Below are 8730 nucleotides of genomic sequence, written 5' to 3'. Positions count from 1 at the left end.
GCCGTTCAACCCGAACCCCTGTGCTCCACGCATAATTGCAAGTGCATATGCTTTTTGGTGATCCCTGAGCCTGTGCATTGAGCTCATGTAGTCCTGACCATGATTAGGATTTGCTCCGAAGATATCCAACCTCCACTCACCGAGTGCTCTGTGCGCTGGTGCTTTGTAAACTTGCTTGAGGTCTCCTCGCAATCCCTGGTCCATTGGCCTGTGGGTCCTGGCGAGGGTCACCTTGTTTGTTCTTGGGCTTACCTGGTTACTCCAGACGTGCCCTGACTCTCCATTGCTTGGAGAGTCCCCTGGAACTTTCTGGTTCACACTGTAAGCTGTTTCCTCTGACCACGTGGGTTGCATTTGCCAATGCTTTTTGGTGTTCCAGCTGGACATCGACCCCTCAGCACTCGACATCCTTCATTGGACTGCTCACCTCCAGATCCTGTTGATCCTTGACATCTCCTCATCCCCGTGGCTGCAGAGTCAAGCATTCCTTCTTCGCACCTGAAGCACCCAACATCGACTACTGAGCCCCTGGTCATTTGCCGTGGCCCAGACTCTGGCCCCTCTGCTTTCAGGTTCGTCTCGCCTTCAATCTAGGCTTGGATTCCACCTGACACTCTTCACCTTCCTGGCAGAAGTACTTCTTTGCATCTCTCCGATGGAAACAACGAAGGTTTCCGATACCACTTGACTCCTATGCACCCAGCTCCTCTGGGATAGGTAACAAGCGTTTAGGCCTTAGAACCTCCTATGTTCCAAAGGGTTTGCTTGAAGTCCGCATAGAAGTGTCCTTAAACTCTAACTATCCAACTGCGACTTTCCCATAGAGTTGTTCGGAGCACGCTGTTGGGTTTCCTCACTGAACACGTCCTCGGTGGGTTCCCTGTGTCACTCCTCTGGGTAGTTCTTTGGGGTCCCAGTGATTCTACGTGCTCTAGGCACAGTGTATAATGAAGTCGTAATTGTTATACCATTTTTTTAGTATATGGTTCGGTCTCCCCCGGAGCCTGTTGTGTATTTTACTACTTACGAATGTTCTATTGATACAGTATTGTGTGCTTTATGTTCTAATCTTGTGTAGAAATTAATAGAGATAGTTATATTAATACATACATAGTTTTATATAACTACTGTGTGGTTCTCCTTTCATTTAGTCATTCAGGAGGTGATATTCTGATAAAACAAGCTGCTTTATATCCCTTGAAGATTAAGCCTGAAGGCTGCTCTCCACAGCTACAACTAGGATAACTTTCTAAAGGTTATCTTTGGACTTATACATCATAAGGGTCATGTGGCCTGGTACAAGGTGCCCAATTTAACTAGCAGATAAACAGACAGATCTGTTGGATTGGCATCCCAGAGGTACCAGTAGCATTTTGTTGAGTTGACATTTTAATCGCTGATAGTCAATTTAAGCTCCCTTCAGTGACCATGGGTTATAATGGAGAAATAATCTGTTTTGGCTTCAGAAAAAGGAACATCTTTAAATTCAGGACCTGCTAAAATGATTTTGGGCTTTGACTAGACACATTCAATCTCATTTTCAAGTTAATACCAAAAATGTAAAAAAATAGTGCAAATGTTTTTTTCATCCAAGTTTTGCGCTGTGGGCCCATTACATTATGGTACCTTGAAAATATTGTACATGTGAAACTGTTTATAAGAGGTATTACAACGTAAAATATATTTTGCAAAAAATGTTTTTGTGCATTATTTCTCGTTATGTGCACTGAAGTGGTACCTTAGGGATATTGTGTAGGAAATACTGTGCAGCATGGTCAAATCAACAGCGGGTTGGGCCCTTCCATCGTTGTGCTCTCATGGCCTACAACCCTGTACCTTTGTATTTCAACTTCCCAGCTCATTCACCTTTGTGTTCTCTTGGTCCTTAGTCACACAGCTCTCCCTCAAACCACACACCTCTCTTTCCCTCATTGCTCTGTGAACACACCACCACCCTGCTTGTTACTACACACGTGCACCTTCATGTCCTACACACATATCTGACTCCACCCTGTCACATGCATACATCTCACCCTCATTGACACATACACTCACAACTTATATACTCTTCTTTCACAGACACTGATTCACAAACTAATCTTGCAGTCAAGTGCATGCTCTTCAGCTTCTCAATGTCCCCTTGCTTTTCAACACATGTGAATTCCATGGGTACTGCCAAATGAGCACACCCCCTCTATCGTGTGTTCTCAACACACAAACGCGAACAAATAAATATTGACATATGCACACACCCCCTCCATAAAGGTGCATTCACACTCCTCTCCAATCAGTGACACACGCTCAGCCTATTTCAAGCACTGCGACTCACACAAATATATGTGCCTTACACACAAATACCCCTCACTATCACATATGCATACATTCCCGCCAATATCACAAGACATACATACCTTCTCCCCCTCATTGGTGCATCAATTCACACTTTCAAGGGCACTCAGCCGTTGTCATTCCTCTCTTCTCCGTTTAACCCGTTTAACCCCGTAGTCTTTCTTCATTTAAACAACAGAGGCTGCAGTGCAGGGGTTTTAACCTTCTAATATTCAAGGAGAGGTGACAAAACTGTAGGAGACAGGCACGCTAAGAATGACTGTTGGAACTCTCAGAACTCGAAAGTGGTTCAAATCCTACCAGCAGTGGCAGAACTTGCGTCCATACTACTTTCATTCATTCATCAAACACTGTGCCAAGGAAACATCAAGTCAGCCAATGCATTTTTCTACGTTATTAGGCTGGCACTGCTCTGAGAGAAGAGATAACCATAAGGGTGTGAGAAGTAGAATAGGGGCCATGGTTACCCCTTGCACCACTGAATGATGTTTGTGCTTTTTATCTGTTCTAATATTGCTACATTTAGGAAGAACTGCTGAGTATTATAGCAACCCACTGGTAATGTGAATAATTATTTTTTATGTTCACAGTTCAGCATTCTTATTGTTCCCTGCCTCAGGAAGATTGCACTTTCTCCCTCTGACCAGTTCCTGCATTTTCTTTATATTGACAGGGCCAGTGCTTTCATAAAATGGCACTATAAGAATGGAGCTTCTGGGTGGCGGAGCCAAATTACTGATAGAAGGAAGGATGCAATTTTACGGTAAAAGTGGAGGGCATTAGCTCAAAAACTTTCCTGAGGGCCTCATTTACTAAATGTTCATGCACAGCAGCATAGCAAGTATTCCTGCAGTGCTGCTATGAGTCAAAATAAAAGGGCAGAAATGCATTGTATCTACAAGATGTGGCACATTCCTGTCCCTCTCTCTGGCGCTGGTGCCCAAACAGCAGCCATACACCAACTTAGACACCCTGACACCATGGTGGAAGGGTGCCTGCGTTGTAGGGATGATTGTTTATGTGCAAGAAGGGACACCTCCCTGCATATAAAAAATCATTAAAGGCGAGTTGGTCCTCTATGTTTGCTGCAGAATGCAACACACATAGAAAGAGCAACAAACGAGGAGAAACAAAAGTATTTCTCCTCTTTGTGCCACTTATGCTCCGCCCCTGGGGAGTCATAGCATTCCCAGGTTTACAACATTTTGTCAATCTGTGAATGTGTCAGGTTCCATGATGTTGCTTGGGAACACCCGCAGCAGCACCCATGGAACGCCCTTTTCACTCAGAGTAATGAGTAAAATGGTCCTATATTTACAAGGTCATGAAAAGTCATGCAGGGTGACTTTATGCAGCCTTGTAAATATGGGCAGGCACTCTGCAGCCCTCGTGCTTCTAAAATAGTGGAGCACCGGCACCACAATGGGCTTATAAAATGAGTCCCTATGTTTCCTGGAGTGAGTGCTAAAAAATCCTTGCATCCTTCCTGCATTCAGCCTGTGATGCCCACTTAGCTTGGCCACTGTGTACACGGCGCGTAATCCTACATGCACATGTGCACAAAGGTGTTTGTGGCAGTAGGGTTTTTTGTGTGAGTGGATGCATTCTGAATACCACATTTGGCTTGATCATAGGTTCTTCATTTACAATTTTTTTTTTATAAAACTGGGACGAATATTCTTTACTTGCAAAACTTTCTTTCCTAAAAGGGAAGACACATGATTAAGATTTCAATGTAGATTCCACAAGAGTACACAAGACACTGCAAACATAGGGCCTCATTTACAAGGACATTGCGCCACTGGTGCGTCACTTTTTTTAACACAACGGCGGCACAGTGTGCCTGCCCATATATACAAGCCAGGTAAAGTTACCCAGTGTGTTTTTTCATGACCTTGTAAATATGAGTTCCTTTCACACATTACTCCGGATGAAAGGGGCATTCCATGGGTGTTGTTGTGGATGTTCCCATGCAACATCCATGCAACTTGACACATTCCTAGATTTACAATGTTTTGAAAAGCTGGGAATGCGTCAGAATCCTATGCCTCACTAGGGAAGGGGTAGGAGTGGGGCAAGAGGAGAAATACTTCTATTTCTCCTCATTCTTTTCTCTTTCTATGCATGCTGTATTCTACAGCATGCATAGAAAGAGGACATGTCAGCACTGATTGTTTTTGGGCTTCCTGCACAAAAACAATCATCCCCACAATGCAGGCTTCCCTGAAAAATGACACAAGGGTGCCTGCGCTGGCACATGGCAGCCAATTGTGTGCTAGCGTAGGGTAAAGCATACGCATGCATTGCATTGTTGTCAACACAATGCATCCATATGCTTTGAAAATTATGCAGCTCTGCGTAGCAAAATGGCTTGCGGTGCGACGCTGTCTCATTTTCTTGTAAATGAGGGGCATATTGACCACCCCCAAATTCATGCAGAGAATTAACTATGCCTAAGTGCTTTAAAAGTGTAGAAATCAACAAGAAACTCGCCACTCTTTGCAAATCGTATACCACTTAAAGGCTCATAATTACCAGTTTGAACTTAATAAATTAATATTATTTTTGGAAATTACTGTTTCAAAACAAAAAGTTTTTATTTATTTTGGTCTCTTCAAGAAGTAAACTATTTACATACATTTGTTTGCATAACATTTCCCTTCGAGTTGGAAGAACATTGCTATACCTTTTTAAAAATGGTAAAATTCTGTTCTAATTTATTTACATTTTTTTGTGTAAGACTTGACTTGCATTTAATGGGCGAACAAAATGACATTGGTACGAAGAAAGGCTGTTGCTACTGGATATGCTTCAAGATAAGGTGCATGGAGTGCAATGTTTTTGGAAAAATCAAGTACGTTTCAATAATCCCACTGTGTGAGAACTGTACAGACGAACTAGAATTTATGTGCACCTCATAAGTGACTCAATTGAATTTGCACTATTTGGATACACATGCACCTAGCAATTTCTTGATTTGGTTCCAAGAATTACATTCATTATATCCAAGTAAGGTGCTAGCAAGGATTCTGAAAACCTCGTACTTTACATACCGTTCACAATATTAAAGAATTAAAAATATGGGTAAATAAATTCATAAACGAGAATGCTACATGGTGCCCATTTAATCATGTGCCAAATGTATACTTTAAAACTGATACCTCTATTATTGAAGCTAAGAAATTGAAATGGCAAGCTAGTCATTGTTGACTAGGACATGAAAACTACAATTATATATTCAAAAGCTGCCATCGTGAATAACAGTATAAACAATTTTAGAACATGCACTGGTGTGTGTTTTACATGGAAAACAGATGCCAGAATTGACATACACTACATAGCATGGCATCTGCTTCACTTAGGATTTACAATGAGAAGACTTCAAATCTATGTATCCTTCCGCCGAGGTACCACAAGGTGAAATAGATGGACAGTAGGAACATGTGGTAACTTGATACAATTGAACCAAGGAGCACTTTGCTAGACTGGCTGCTGAGGTATCCATATTTCTGGGGCCCTGTGGTGTCTTTCTGTATATAAAGGACCCTATATTCATTGTGTCAATCAAATGCTGTTGGAGGTTCCAGACTGTTCGGTGCTTAAACTAATTTTCCCAAGTCAGGCAATGAGCCAGGGACCAGGCACTTTACTCCGGAAGCACCAGGTGTGGGTGAGGACAAGGGTGCACTTTTCTCCTCCACATCTTTGAAAACTTTGGTGTATCGGACGGCTGGAAACGGTTTAATTTCTCAGGATTATTGGATGCCATGTGTGAAAAATCACGGATTATGTCCTGGTAGGTCTCGTCACCCGGCTGTCCATATAGTCCTTCAGATTCCCGCATCTCCTCATTCATTCTTGCCACTCGCAACAGGGTTACAATATCAGCATTTGCAGCTTCAAGTGCAATAGTCAAGGGGCATTTTCCTTCTTCATCTTTGGTGTGCTGATTTGCCTCACGCTTCAGAAATAAGCAGACTTGCCCGGTGTGCCCTAAAACAGTTGCATGATGCAGGGGTCCTCTGCCATGCAAGTCCATGTGATTAACATTGGCACCATTCTGCAGCAGGAACTCACAAGTGACCAAAGAGCCCCCATGCACAGCCTGAATGAGGGGTGTTGCGTTGTTTTCCTCTGCATTCACCCAGTTAACATCTGCTCCATGTGCCAATGCTTTTGCCATATCAGGAAGGCTTTTCTCATGTGCAGCTCGATAAAGGCGCAGCCCTGCATGAAACTTTTTCGAATCCTGAAATACTGAAGAATCTGGCTTCTCGACTTCTAGGACTGGTTGATGCAAACGGTTTGAGGATACAATAGAGGCAAGAAGTTCTCGAATGCCTTCTGAGCTGAAGTGGAATACACTGTCGTTGCTTTTCACTGAACTTCTGGCAGATGTTGAGAAGTGATCCTGTGATGCTAGGGACTTCTCAGAACCACTGAGGTCTTCGTTCTTGCACTGGGAATAAGGCCTTTTCTGTCCATCAGGAGGGTGTGAAGCAATGCAGTCCTGGTTCACAAACCTCTTTTCCATGTACTTTGCTCTGATATATGCCTCCTTTTCCACTCTTGGACTTTCATTGTCTGGCTTCTTTACTCCAAGGGTTTTCAATTTAGCTTCATATATTCGATTAATAACTTGATTTCCCAGTTCACACATCAGCTTTAGTACTTCAGGCTCCCATGTATCTAACGTTAATGACCTTACTTTTGAAATGTGCACACCAAGGCTACTGTGTATCCCAGAACACTCAATGCACAGGATGATTCCAAGGTTGATGCTGGCCCATTGCGGATCCGCCAGACCACAATCGCAGCAGACCGAGTTTCCAGCGGTACACAGGATCCGCTGTAAGGCACTTTCACCTTGAACTGATTTTTCTTCCACCTTGCTGCCAGAGTCCAGACTTCCTGTGGAAGGTGGAGATTTCTTATCCAGCTTCTCCGTCTCATCACTCTTTTCTCTATATGCTGCAGCAATGCCGGTTTGGACAGCTTTAATCCATGCCTGTCGCAGCTTTTCTGAGTCAGCCTGTAGCATGCGGCTCTTTGATGGTGTGACTACTTCAAAGCAGAAACGTCTTTCTATGTCTTCAAAGTGTTTAACTGTGCAGAGCCGTAAATCTTCAACAACCACTGTGGGGTTCTCCTTCATTTTTTTCTGATATATCAGTTGGTTGTTTTGTATTGAGAACCAGCGCCTGTTCCACGTTTTAAAGGCATTAGTGGCCCTTTTAAAGAGATATCCTTCCACTACAATGCCATTAGCAGTATCAACATTGTATTGAAGTCCGAGATCATCGTTGGTGAAATCCTCCTGCTGAATAGTAGAGTGTTTTTGTTCCATGTCCCTCTTCTGCTTTGCTGCATCCACAGCAAGCCGATCCAGCTGTGAACCAAGCTTTTCCATGTGCGGTTCAAGTTCACTGAAGAGATCGTAGCCCTGGTGGAAGAAGCCGAGATGTGCCTTCATGAAGGACAACATCGATTTTAAAATTTCAGTCCTCCGCCTTGACTGAAGAACATTGATTTGAAGGACGTTGTCCAAAGCTATGTGCTGGAAGCACTTTCTTTTTGCGATTAAGGTGTTTGTTGCCTCCTCCACCTCGTGCAGTTTTGTTCTTTGAACTTGGGCATGTTTAACTAGAGCATTTTCTTTTTCTTTGCTGACCTTATCAAACTGCTTCTTTGCATCTTTGAATTTTCGAAGATCGTCCTGAATAAATATCTGGAGCTGTGTTTGAATGGATCTCTGAGCTTCGTCAAACAGGATTGTGTGATAATTGATCATTTCTTGGAGGCAGTCTGAAAACTTGGTCAAGCTAGACTCAATCACCACATCCTTGCTCGAATACTGTGCCAGGTCCCGCATGCCATTCATAAATTGCTTGTTGGCAGCACAAAAGGCCTTGCCTGCATCAATCATGCCACTACATAGCTTAACAAGCTTATCAAGTTTCACTTCCAGTCCCGTCAAATCACCTTCAACCTCCTTCAAAGCGGCTCTGAATCGGGGAGAGTCCTTCAAGCAATCCTCGAAATCAACGGCCCCCTTCATGCTGTCGCCTCAGCCCCTCCCGGGCGATCAAGGTGAGGGCAGGAATAAGGAGGCAGCAGCGGATAAGGGTGTCTAAGAACAGCAGTTGAAGTCTGTCACTCTTCAGCCTGCTTCACCGCTGCGCAGCTCTCAGCCCTCGGCGCTTCCTCCACTTCTGAACACGGTCCCTTCTGGCAGACACTCCAGTCTCCTAGATACACACATAGACATAGACAATGGACAACAATGCAAGAGTCCGAGCGTCATAGACACAGAATATAGAATCAGATTGTGGTCCTCAGCAGGGTTCCACCAATGTATTTGCATTTTCAGCAACAAGGCAA

The 8730-nt window shown here is 43.6% G+C and overlaps 1 pseudogene; it reads right to left on the bottom strand.

The window, feature by feature from the left end:
- Positions 1-5995: 5995 nt before the first annotated feature.
- Positions 5996-8407, bottom strand: LOC147722636 (arf-GAP with coiled-coil, ANK repeat and PH domain-containing protein 2 pseudogene; annotated as a pseudogene).
- Between the last annotated feature and the right edge of the window lie 323 nt (positions 8408-8730).

This window comes from Lissotriton vulgaris, chromosome 4_1 (genome assembly GCF_964263255.1).
Source record: "Lissotriton vulgaris chromosome 4_1, aLisVul1.2, whole genome shotgun sequence".
Lineage (NCBI taxonomy): Eukaryota > Metazoa > Chordata > Amphibia > Caudata > Salamandridae > Lissotriton > Lissotriton vulgaris.
The sequence above is the reverse complement of the archived record's forward strand: the minus strand, read 5'-3'. Positions and strand labels throughout refer to the sequence as shown.